The sequence below is a fragment of the Vicia villosa genome, linkage group LG6 (genome assembly GCF_029867415.1).
Source record: "Vicia villosa cultivar HV-30 ecotype Madison, WI linkage group LG6, Vvil1.0, whole genome shotgun sequence".
In the NCBI taxonomy this organism is placed as follows: Eukaryota; Viridiplantae; Streptophyta; class Magnoliopsida; order Fabales; family Fabaceae; genus Vicia; species Vicia villosa.
Genome location: NC_081185.1, coordinates 124,197,708 through 124,211,144, shown reverse-complemented (window position 1 = coordinate 124,211,144; position 13,437 = coordinate 124,197,708). Strand labels below are relative to the sequence as shown.

Genomic DNA, 13,437 nt, shown 5'->3' with positions numbered 1-13,437 from the left:
AAATGACAATACTCTAGCAGCTGAAGGTATTGTTGATGTTATGATTACGAGGAAAGATGGAAAAAGCTCAGTAATTACCAATGGAAAATAACTTTTTCTCTTAAAATCACCTTAATAGACTTTAAATTTATGCATACTAAATTTTAGAAAACTCTATGACATTATCTTTCATCAAACTCCATAACTCATAATCAAACTCAACAACTTTATCTTTTATCATACTCCATAACTCATAATCATACTCAACAATATTATCATTCATCAAGCTCAATAACTCATGATAAAACACTACAATATTGACAATTATTTGACTAGAAAGTCATGGTTAAGCCATGATTATAAGGAAGTTACATATTGTTTGCCGTGAAAATTGGTAAACAATCTCAAGTCTCCAACGAAATAGTTTACTCACAGGATCAATTAATGAATCCTAGGAAATGTGCTTTTTATTTAGACTATAATTTCTGGAAGTAAGAACAATTCGATAGTGTTCATGTTCTTGAATATTGTTTGTTTTGATATAAGTTAACGTAACGGAACTATGCAGAAACATAAAAGAAATGTAATAAAGAGAATTTTTAAAGGTAAATTGCAAGAAAAGAAAGATTTTGTAAATGAAAAGTAACTTTGTAAAATGGAATAAAATATGGTGTTTACACGTACATTTTCAATGATTCTTTCTCAATACAGCAAATACTTAGAGTATTTGTGAGATTTTGTTCAACGAATAAACACACAAGATTCCTAACACTAAGACCCCTATATATACAAAGTCGAAATAATCGTCATCAACGGTCTTTCTCCCAAAACATGACACGTTTTGCTCAGCATGTCTTTCATTCACCCCAAGGCTCCACGAGTCTTCTTTTGAAAATGGATAAGGACGAAATTCAGTTATTCCATATTCAAATTCAAACCAACTTCGTCGAACGCAATGTGTTATTCTTCGACTGGAATTTTCCAATAGACTTTCATGTCAAAAAGCTCATAATATCATTCAAGATATTTCTTTTCTTCCTTATTACATTAAGACAACCTTGGCGTTGAAAACTTCTAGCTAACACATACTTCCTAGGCAATCTTTATCAAGATGGAAAAACACATAAAAAGATCAATTCAACAAATACAATTAAGTTTATGGCACTAAAATTTCACGATAGTTGATTCGCCACTTCAATCTGGTGATCTAGATGTATGTTTAGTCATTGTCACCTCAATATTACATTCATCCTTAGTGTTGATATCTTCCTCATCATAAAAAACACAATAAGTCATAATTAGGTGCATATGCAACATAACAATAACATGAGTCTATCATAAACATGAACAAATAACCAATTGTTATTTGGTCCAATGGTGATTGGCGCTAGACTTGATAGGCAGAACCACACTTCGTTCCCTTGCAACTGCAATCGGGAGAAAGCTGGAACCACTAGATGCTAGAATTGACCCCCGAACCGGATTAAACCGATGGTGAAAAGCAAAAAAAAAAAAACTAAACAAGAAAAAATAGGAAACAAATAAAAAGTATTATTACCATATATATTTTCAGAAAATCTTTTCAATCAACATTTGGATCAATTCTTGAAGAGTGGAACTTATGTATTTAGTAAGAACGCGTCCACAAATACTAATAGAAGACTCAGATGCTAGAGTCGTGATACGAATACTAAGCACATCATGTGCCATTATAGAGAGTATCATAATTTTTTCTCATTAAACTTCTAATAAAGAAGTACATAAAAATCTTCACAGAGTTCTTCACATGGCTCGTTTAATTCATCGACAAAGTATATATTTACTTAATTCACTATTTTCAGGGGAAAACCTACTCACAATCGAGTTCCATGTTTTAAAATCCTGCAAGATATATACAAAATAATTGTATAAAAACAAGAGGAGTTGGAGTGAAATAAATTTAATGACTATGTTAATGTACGTAAAACTTACACTTATAATCTTTGATCTTTTAGCCTTATTCCTCTCTCTAGATAATTTAGTTAATGAGTTGAACTCATAAGAAGATAGAGAAAAAGAAATACTTTAATTAGTAGAATAACTCACATATTCTTCATGAAGCCATTTGAACTTATTCATCACATTCTTAAGTTTACCTTTATAGGTAGAGGCATCAATTGTAGAGTAGCAAAAATTAAAAATTTATCCTTTAAGAGTGGGTCAAAAATAGTTTCAAATACTATCAGACATATCCTTTATCACCTAACCAATACGTTTTTGTTTTTGTTTTTTTTGTAAAATGCTATAGACTTTCCCCTCTTGCATGAAATACAGATTGGAAAAGATGGACATGAATTCAAATTTGTAATATCTATGTAACAATAGGTCAAATATTTGTTTTGATGTTGATTTAGTGAGCAAGTATATGGATGACCCAAAGATAATTCATATGACTACAGCTACAAGAGTGTTGAAGTATTTAAGGGGCACAATAGACTACAAAATTTTGTTTCCAACATCTACAAAGATTCATATGCATATGTTATTTGTTGTTCAGATGCAAACTGTTGTGAAGATATAATGGATAAAAGAAACACCACGTGATACTATTGTAAGTTCCTTGATTCACAAATTTCTTCGTGCTCAAGGAAACAAACAATTGTGAACCTTTCGTCATGCGAGTATGAGCAGTGGCGGAACTAGGCTAAAAAGTTTGAGGTGGCCACCAAATTAAACAATGAATTATAAATAAAATATTCATACCATAATGTATATAAAATATCTATATTGTAATAAACACAAAGTTAAACATGAAATAGTTAAAGAATTACATAAAAATACCTTAAAGTAATGCTCTACGAGTTTTGAGTAGCTTGAAATCATCAATAATTGTCTCAGAATCAATACTTGCAGCAATTTCTCTTTCAATGTTAACCATCATGCTATCTCCTAGAAAACCAGCTTCCATTTTGCCGAAAAAGTTCTTTCTGTAGTTGCTGTAGATACAGGGATAGTCATGATAAGGCGGAGCAGTCTATCAATCAAATAATAAATTTCCTTCTTTTCAGTTGCAACCAAAGATGAACATAATTCTAGAATACTTGACAAATTATTCAAACTTGATGCTTGACGAGCGTCAATAATAAAATGCCGAAGTTGAAATTTCAAATTAGTCTTCTCTTGCTCATTGAAGTCCATAGGATGATATTTTTCAACTAGAGTGCAAATGGTATCAAGATTAAAAGCCTTGTAATTATCTGTTGGAGCCAAAGCGCAACTTAAAGTTAACAAATCAATCGCTTGCTCACTAAATTTGTTATTCAACTCTTGCAATTGTTTGTCAATGGTAGTGAAAAATATTTCAACTCTAAAATAATGCTCGATGGTTACCTGATTTTCTTCAAGACGAGAACGACCAAATCTTGTTGTTGAATGGACATCATTAAGATCAGGAATCTCAATATCATGTTTTTCACAAAAAGACTTCACAGTAGCAAACAATTCATTCCAACCAATTTCTCTTAATTCTTGAATAAGAGTTTTTGTTGAATATACCAAATGCATAGCATTAACTACATCCTGAGATTGTTGTTGTAAAGCTTGACAAAGAACATTTGTGATCCCCATAATTTCTTTCATCAAATGCAATATGAATATGAAATCAAATGACTTCAAATAATTGTAAGCACTATTTGCATCTCCACGTGAAGCATAACTTAATCCTTCCTTTGCAAATTTTCTTGAAACATAACAAGTTGCTTCATACATATTTATCAAGCTAGAAATAGAAGAGAAATGTGATCCCCAACGAGTATCCACTGCTCTCTTCAAAGTACCAATTTGATTTTCACCTTTACCCGTTACAATCTCACCAATCTCTAATAAATGTTCAATTTCATCTAATTGGGAAGCTTGTAACTCGTCATGGCGCTTTGTAGAAGAACAAACAACATTGACAATTAAAGTCAACTTCTCAAAGAATTGATGAATTGGTTTAACTTCTCTTGATGCAGTAACCAAAGCAAGTTGCAACCGATGAGAAAAACAATGAACATAATATGCATAAGGACAATCCTTCATAAAGAGTGCTTGTAAACTGTTCCACTTTCCTCTCATATTGCTAGCACCATCATACCCTTGACCACGAATGTTAGAGACATCAAGATTATGCAGAGAAAGTATATCACAAACTTTTTGCTTAAGAGTTAAAGATGTAGTGTCATTAACACGTGCAAGGCCAAAAAATCTCTCTTGTATAAAACCATCTTTATCAACAAATCTCAAAACAAGAGACATTTGCTCTTTTTTAGATTCATCACGCGCTTCATCTACAATTATACAAAATTTGGAATCACCAATTTATTCACGGATATACTTTTTCACCCTACTTGAAAGAATGTGCAAGATCTCTTTTTGAATTAGATGTGAAGTATACTTGCTATTAGATGGAGCATTTTCCAACACAACTTTTGCAACTTCATCATTATAACATGCTAAGAGTTTTATCAATTCAAGAAAATTACCTTGGTTTAATGATGTTGTACTTTCATCATGACCTCTAAAAGCACACACTTGAAAAGTTAACCAACAAACAATGTCAATTGAAGTCTTGAGACGTAGGCGATTCTTCATTATATCAATTGAACTTTGAGCTTGAACAATATTCCTAATGTGACCATCTTGATTCAACAAGTCTTGACAAGCTTTCATAGCATTGTTATGTGGTGAACAAGGATCTTTCCCTATGTGTTTAAGAAATGCACAATTCTTTCCATTTCTAACTTTCTTCCAACCTCTAAAGCCTGTAGAAATGAAGACATCGGAACCAGGACGCCCACTTGGTCTTTTGCTAAAAAGGTAACATGGTAAGCAATAAGCAGCATCTTCTGAAGGTGAATATTCTAACCATGAAGGAAAAAGGCTAAACCAAGCGTGTTGAAAGCGTCTTTGATGATCTTCTTTACCAGATAAAGGATATTGCTCTAAATTCATTTGATATGGACCCCATTTTAAATAAGCTCTTCGTATTTCATCAATTTGATTTACATTATATTCCCACATTGAAGGACGTTTTCCAGGATTGCATTCTAAAGAACTCTCAATGTCATCTGAACAAACCCTATTAACGTTTTCTTCAATTCTTGGATTCTCAAGAACTCTTTGAGGTCCGGGGATAGGTGTGAAATCCTCTTCATCTCTTTCTTTCCTCTTGAAAAAAGAATCAATTTTTCTACTCTTCATTATCACTTTTGTGTGCTGCATAATCAATTAAATAAATTAACACAACACAACAAAATCCAAAATCAATCTTAGTGAGAATCAATCCCAAATTAAATTCCAAATCAAAATCATAATCCAACAAAATCTTAGTGAGAATCAATCCCAAGTCAAAATCATAACACAACAAAATCCCAAACTAATCCCAAATCAAAATCATAACACAACAAAATCACAATTCAAACTCTAAATTTACAATACAATATTGCACAACTTAGTAAGACAAACCAAATCATTAGTAATAAAACAAATCAAATCAATATGAGTTTATCACAATCATAAGACAAACCTAACCTAGAGGATAAATTTATTTTTTTCAAAAACATAACAAACAAATAAATTAATCTTACTCAATCAAGTGGTAGCAAGTTGTTAGATGAAGAAGAGCTATTATTGGAGCAAATGGTGGAATGAAAAAAGGTAGGTGGTGGTTGAATGAGTTCACCGTAAAAAAATTTGAAAAGGAGAGTATTTTGATTGTTAGAGAAATATTAGGGTTGTTGGTAAGTAAAGAGTAAAAGGATTTAATGGCAAAGTTGTTAATATTTATTTTAAATAGGGGTAGTTTAGTATTTTCACATTATGAAAAAAATTATAAAAAAAAAAACTTGGGGTGGCCGTGCCCGTGGCACCCCCTAGTCTCCGCCACTGAGTATGAGGACATAGCTATATCATATGCTGCATGTGAGACCATATGGATGAAGTCAGTTCTAAAGAAATTGAAGATTGAGCTCAAGAAGCCAATCAAGTTACAAATCAATGACAAGTTAGCTATCAATCTATCAAAGAATCTAATTTTTCATAGTAGTATAATCATATTTATAGTATAATCATATTTATAGATGATGTTACTCATGTTAGTATTAATTAGTACTTTGATACTTTTCATTCTCTCTTAGATATCTTGTTATACATTCCAATTGGTTTCGATAAGTGTCATTATCATGAAAAATTTGTGTTGTTTGGCACATACTGCCACATCAATAGTAAAAGTCATTAATTAGGGATAGAAAGTCAGCCATTAATGGATCAAGCTAATTAAAATAAAAAACAAAAAAGTTTGCAAATTCATATTCTCCAGCTTTAGAGAATTGATACTAAGAGCGACATTGAAGAGCCATGGTATGTCATTGGAGTAAAATTTCTTGGCTTTATCCCAAACATCATAGAAATGGTGAATGCTTGATATTGCATTTGAAGAAATGAGCGCAATGGAAAACCATATAATTCTGCATAAGGATGCATCAACCTGCTTCCATTTGTTTGACCCAAATATTGCAGCTGGCTGTCCAGATCAACTACTCATATGGAATGAGCGGAACTCTATCAATGAGGAATGTGCATGCATGCACATTATCATAAGAAAACATTCACAAGTAATAGTATTTCAACAGTTAAGAAACATAAATTGATATAACAGATGGGGAGTTCAAGATGACATAAATTGATGAGTTTGCAAAATTTTGAAGGGAGCTCCGTCAATTTACTAGAGTCTCACAACAAGAATGTTTGCAAATTATACAACATACAAATGATATCAGAGTGAGAGAAGGGTGTAAAAGTTTTAAATTGCTTATCGCTTCGACTAGCTCTGAGAAGCCACAATATCTAAATGATAACATCCGCAAACATTTGTCTTGAAAACAGATCATGTTGCAATTTGTTTCTTTTATATATATATATATATATATATATATATATATATATATATATATATATATATATATATATATATATATATATATATATATATATATTTTATTTTCTTTTAGTATCAGACTAAGTAGTCCCTTAGCTCGGCAAAATGGTTTTAGTAACTCATCAACACAATTCATGTCGAAGAGAGCACCAAATGTGTATCCTTTCAAGGATACCAACAATCCTAGCACTTTCTCTTTGCATGCAAAATTATTCTTCTGCCGCTGATTTTAATCGAAGAGAGCACAAGATGTGCGTCCTTTCAAGGATACCTTTCATCCTATTGAAGCGTAATTTAATATTTTAGTATGATGTCTATGTGGCTCCAGTTTTCTATGTATAAATAGACTAGTATTAATTGTCATTTAAACCTAATCATTTCACAACTTTTGTAACCGTCATTTTACGGAGAATATAATATTCCATTTGTTTTCTTCATCACCTTGTGCACTAACAACTGGTATCTAGAGCTCCGATTCAGATCCACGGGAAAACACGGGAAACACGAGTGAAACAGTGAGACGTTGTATGATTGATTTTGGTTCTTGTATTCGTGTTGAATCTTGAACAAAATCGGAATAGAATCACATTTTCTTATTCTGAGGGATTGGAAAACACTATGTCGGTGAGATATGAGTGACTTGCACAAGGTTAAAATGAGTGGAAGTAATTTGAATAAAAAACTTCTTGTGTTTGATGGAAAGAACTGGAATAGGTGGATGATTCAAATGCGTGTGTTGTTCGATGCTCGATATGTTCTTGAACTTGTTACCGAAGGTTATGTTCTAGTTGCTGCAGATGCGAAGGAGGAACAAAGAGAAACACAGAGAGAAACAAGGAATAGAGATCAAAAGGCGTTGTTCTTCATCCATCAGTGTGTGGATGTGAACGTGTTTGAGAAAATCGCTTATTCAACGACGGCAAAGGGGGCGTGGGACACACTGGTCAGATGTTACAGTGGTGACGCATCAGTGAAGAGGTGAAACTTCAGTCCTTGAGAAAGCAGTATGAGAATCTCAACTTGAAGAACAACGAGAAATTTTCTGAGTACATCTCCAGAGTGATTCTGATCACTAATGAGATGAAAGCTTGTGGAGAAACCCTTTCTGAAAAAGTAATCATAGAGAAGGTATTGATTTCTCTTACTTCTCAATTTGATTACATTGTGGTAATAGAAGAGCTGCAAAGCAGTCTAGAGGCGCAAGAGTTGCGTCTAACTGAAAGAACTTCAGAGAGGGAGGTAGAGCAGGCTCTGAAAGCTTCTTTTGTCAAGAAGGACCAAAAGCAGAATAGACGTGGTGATAAATTTCAGAAGTCAGAAACCACTACTTCTGATGAGAAGAAACATCATAAGGGAAAGGAGAAGTTTGACAAGAAGAAGCTTCCTCATACCCTATGGGGGAGAAGCTGTTGCCACCGCAACATATGTAGAAGCTTTTTCTCTTTCAGCATGCTTCTCGTCATATCAAGAAAAGTAAGATTTCTTATTTCAGCAAGATCATTGTGTTAAGGAGTGTCATACCCCAAAATTTGTCCGCCTTAATTCTAACATTTAATTTTTTAAAACTTTGGTATTATAAATTTTTTGTTCAATTTTACTAACATTTTAACAATAACTTTTATTTACGAAAAAATATGGAATAGTTACTTTAGATTATTTGTATTTTCTAAATAAATAAATTTGGCCGGACACTTCACATGTTTTATAGTGCAATTCTATTTCGAATAAATTGAATAGAACAATTGACAAATGAGTGTGTAAGGAAATATGAACAACAAGTCTTGAGTTCAAGTCCCACCTTTGGTCAATTAATTTTTTTTAATCATTTTTATTATAAGTTTATTGTAGGTAGATTATTTGTAATATATTAAATTATTAGATTGATTTTCTTGTTTAAAATCACATTATTATTTGTCATTATTATTTAAGAGTAATTATTTTATTATTATTATTAATCATTCTATTATCGGTTATTAAAATATTATTACCTATTTATAAATAGTATTAACTATTATTTTGAAGTAAATGTTATTAAAAATATTATTAGTCATTAACTTTCATTAACTATTATTATTTTGATTACAAGTGTTTAACAATAATATTAATAGGCTTAATAATAATAAAAGAGAGGAAATCGTGACATTTTGGCCAAAACAAACTTTTTAGTTTGAATATATGTCAAAAATTGGTAACAAGGAAGGCGCTTATTGCCTATCTTTTAGGGTTAAATTTTTCTTTTTTTTTAATAATAATAATAATAATAATAATAAAGCAACATAAAAATTGTAAGTTTTTTAAAATATATATATATATTAGTTTCTATAAAATTAATAATTATCTAAGCTATCATTATTTTAATCACTATTGTATTTTTTTTACTTTAACTATTATTAATAATATTATTAAGGGTTGAATTAACTTTTTTGTTATAAAAATTTTATAAATTAAATTTGACTACCAGGCACCAGCATAATTGTCTTGACTTGTTGTTTTTTTATTAAAAAAATAATTTTATTATTATTAAATAAAATAGCTCAGGTAATGTTATTTGTTTTTTCGTTAATCATCACTATTATCAAGCAAAATATATTATTATTACTAAATTTTATTAGTTATTTTCACTATTAGGTTTTTTTATATGTTATTATTTCTATCTCATATTATTTTTAGAATTAGAAATATTAGATAAGATTCTTTTATTAGGAATTAATTTTTGACAAGTAGTATTATTGTCGTATATTAAAATGATTATTATCTTCATTATTAACTTTCCTATAAAAAAAAATTAAATGAGAAAATCTGAATCCAAGTGAGAAACAAATCTCACGATTAATGTTTGCTCTTTCTAAAAAGTGCACCAAATTAAGTCCCTCTTCCAAATTACACAAAATATCTTCATATAAGTGTCAAATCTCTTCCAAAAGGATATTCATTCATAACTTTCCAATAATCTCTTCTAATCATTTACAAACATTCCAACTAACATTAACTCCGGTTGAATTAGAATTCAATTCTCCAAACTTACTGTATCATTATAAAAGCAGATTAAAATAGGAGGCTAAAAAAAAAACGAAAAAAAAACCATCCATGAATCAAAGTTGAAGCAAGCTCTCAAACCAATCCCAATCTGTAACAAATTCCAAGTCTAAAACCAAAACAATACCACCAACATCTCCAATTTTCACCACATCAAACTTAACACAAATTTCAATCATGTTTCCTTCATAATTTCACACCACAACAGTAGCTAAAAAAATCATGTAAAACAAACCCAAGAACTTTGCCATTAACAGCAGCCAAACAATAACAAAACCCGCGGGAACAGCCCCCAGAACCGACGGCGACGAATCATCGATCTGCACGCCACGGCCGCCGCAGATGCCACGAACCACCTCTCAGTCGTCGGCGACAAAACGAGGCCATTATCGATGAACCTCCGACGACCGATCTCTGCCACCAAGCGCACATCACCGCCAGATTTGCTTTACCATTACCGCCACGGCCAATCTCCAATCTGAAGAGATGGTGATAGGTGATGTGGGGCGGCTAACCTCATTCCACGGTTAGTTATTTTTTAGTTATTTTTATTTTTATTTTTTGTTTTACTTAGTTTTATATGATTATTTTTTCTATTTTAGTTTTTTATTAGATTAGTTACTTAAGTTTTAGTCTAAGTTTAGTTGACTAGGATTTTCAACTTTGTCTTTATTTACATATTTATTTTTATTTATGTTATAAAAATTAAATTTAAAAATCTACTTTTACAATTAAAAAAAACATTAATTAAACCTTCAACGAATAATATGACGAATGAATGACAATTTCATCGCGTCTTCGAATCGGTCGACTTTCTATGTCGCACCGATCAAATATCCAAATCACAATTAGAAATTCAAAATACAACTATCCTAATTCAATTAAAACATATTTAAATAATAAAAAATACAAAAAATAGGGATTGTACACAAAAATCATTTTTTTAACTACGAACTACGGTAACTACGAACTACGTGAACTCACTAAAACACATTTCAACATACAAAAATAATAGTGTACAATCCCATAAAAAAACACCAACAAACCCTACAAACTACGTTGACTCTGATCCATTAAGGAGGTACGTAGGCATTCGGGCAACCGAAACGAGTCCCCTTTCCTTAAAATTAAGTAGGTTTGAGATTTTATTCTCTACCCTACTGTGCACTTTTAACTATAACCTTTTCTATAAACCTTACCGTAATACTCAAACCTTAGAGACATTTAGAAAACCTTAAGGAATGGTTAAGGGTGCCTAACACCTTCCCTTGACCCTAATTTCTCAACTTACCTAGAAACTCTTTAATTAGGTTTTATCCCATATTTTCCCTTATCTTTAGATATAATAAAATATAGGTGGCGACTCTGTATATTTTAGGTTAATAACTTAGAATTAAAAAGTCGGTCGTAACAGCTGGCGACTCTGCTGGGGATCCTTAGGGCAGAGAAGCACTTAAGGTTTAGGGCATGTCTCTTTTTGTTTTTAGGTTTATGGGGTTATTTTTTTTATGGTTTTTTTTTATTTGGCAAAATTAAATATATCTTTATTATATTTTGTTATATAATTGTCTGCCTATGTTTATATTTATTCTTATTTAATATTGGGGAATTATCATATATGTGTTTGTTAAACCTTAAGTGTGGGAAGTGTCACTAAGTAAGAGGAGACTTGCATCGCCTACGAGCTTTAGTGACAATTCCACTCAGAATGGGCTGAATCCCGAGAAATATCTTAGACGAGGCTAGACCTTGTCGAGGGTAGGATGCGGAATTTGGTTGATCTCTCTGGGAACCTACCCCTAAAATTCGAACCTCATGGACAAAAAAGCCCTTTCAAAAAAAATCCGACGAAACAAAAGTTTCTGAGGGTTTGAAAGAGCACCATGAGACCTTTTAGAATTCAAACCACCTTTGGGAAGGGTAAAAGATACGTAGGACGAACTTATGAACCTACGTACTAAGGTAATTTTATATCCCACCCTTCATGGGAAGCCATCCCAAGAGGGGCATTACTTGGTAAATCTTAGTCTACGTAGGGTTATCTCTTACAAGTATCATCCCATAGACTCGTAAGATATTATTTCGCTTAACCTGGATCCCTAGCTTGTAGGGACTCCCTTTTGATCTAACATTGTCTATAAGACCTCTTAGATTTTTGTTTAAATGGATGCCCCTCCATCCCCGAATGCGCGACATGTGGCCTCATGATGGCCACATGATGAGGAGACCCTTGATGGATCCCCGAGCGCTCGCATACCGCGTTTCCTTAGTCAATACACAATCCTAGCCGTCTATTCACTAGACTTTGAATCTATGCCCTCATATATCTATTATGAGGGCCATTAGATTTGAAGCAAATAGTCCATGGGATCTGTTGACGTCAATATGCAATCCAAGCCATCTGTTCATTATACTTTGAATCTACGCCCTCAAATATCTATTCTGAGGCCCATTATATTTGAAGCGAACGACTCATGAAATCTGGTGACCATCTTGAACGGTCACCATGTGTTCATTTCCACGCATTCCCTAGCTTGTAGGGGTTTTCTTTCTTTATTGCAATCCCTAGCCTATAGGGATTCCTTTTGAAGATATTGTTCTTCCCATGAAGGACATCTTCGTTAATGCACGTCACATGGCCTCCCGACGGCCATGGGATCTGGCGTCTGTTGAACAGTCACCAGGTGCTATCTTTTACGCATTCCCTAGCCTGTAGGGATTTCTTTTGTTGTGTCATAGTCGCTAGCCTGTAGGGATTTCCGTCTATCTAGCATAATCCTTAGCCTATGTTGGTTTCTTTCCTCGTACCACACATTGTCTTACATTCATACATTTGCATTTGCATTTCCACCATCGCCCGTGTCCAACATTTGCTATGCTAGCTGATTTCCCAAGACCCGTGAAGAAACTCGAAAGGTCTTAAACTGTGGAGAGAGGAAAATTAACTATTGGAGAATCAAATGAGCTTGGTCCTACGAATAGAAAAGGCTGCCATTCACTTCACAAACTACTTACCTACGCCTACGCCCACGCCTACGCCTCAAGTTTAATTATCATTGAGGATTCCCCCTACATCGAGAGCAACTGCCTTCTCAACAAAATTAGTATGCCCAAGGAGAGTCAAAAATCACCATTTACTTATACAAGTCAGAGAACTAAGAAGTAAAACAAAGTTATTGGACCAACAAAGGAGATTGTCCCTAGGATCAATAGGTTTTATCATTTCGAATTGTAAAATCCTAGTTGCTAAGATTTGGTGTAAATTTTGTACCTTTCGATTAGTAATTCAATAAAAGGTCATGTATGTTTTGGAAATAATTCATTCGCTTCTTCATTACTACGACTTTCCATATTCACTTTTTGATTCCATTTCAACTTGTCATTTTCAATTATTAACAAACTTAAGGGAGAATAACTAACTAAATTTCGCTGAACAAATGCTTTCAATGTAAGACCAAGCTGATGAG

At 32.7% G+C, this 13,437-nt stretch overlaps 1 pseudogene; it reads right to left on the bottom strand.

Moving 5' to 3' along the window:
* Positions 1 to 2,907: 2,907 nt before the first annotated feature.
* LOC131614586 (uncharacterized) lies at positions 2,908 to 5,729 on the bottom strand (annotated as a pseudogene).
* Positions 5,730 to 13,437: the final 7,708 nt, after the last annotated feature.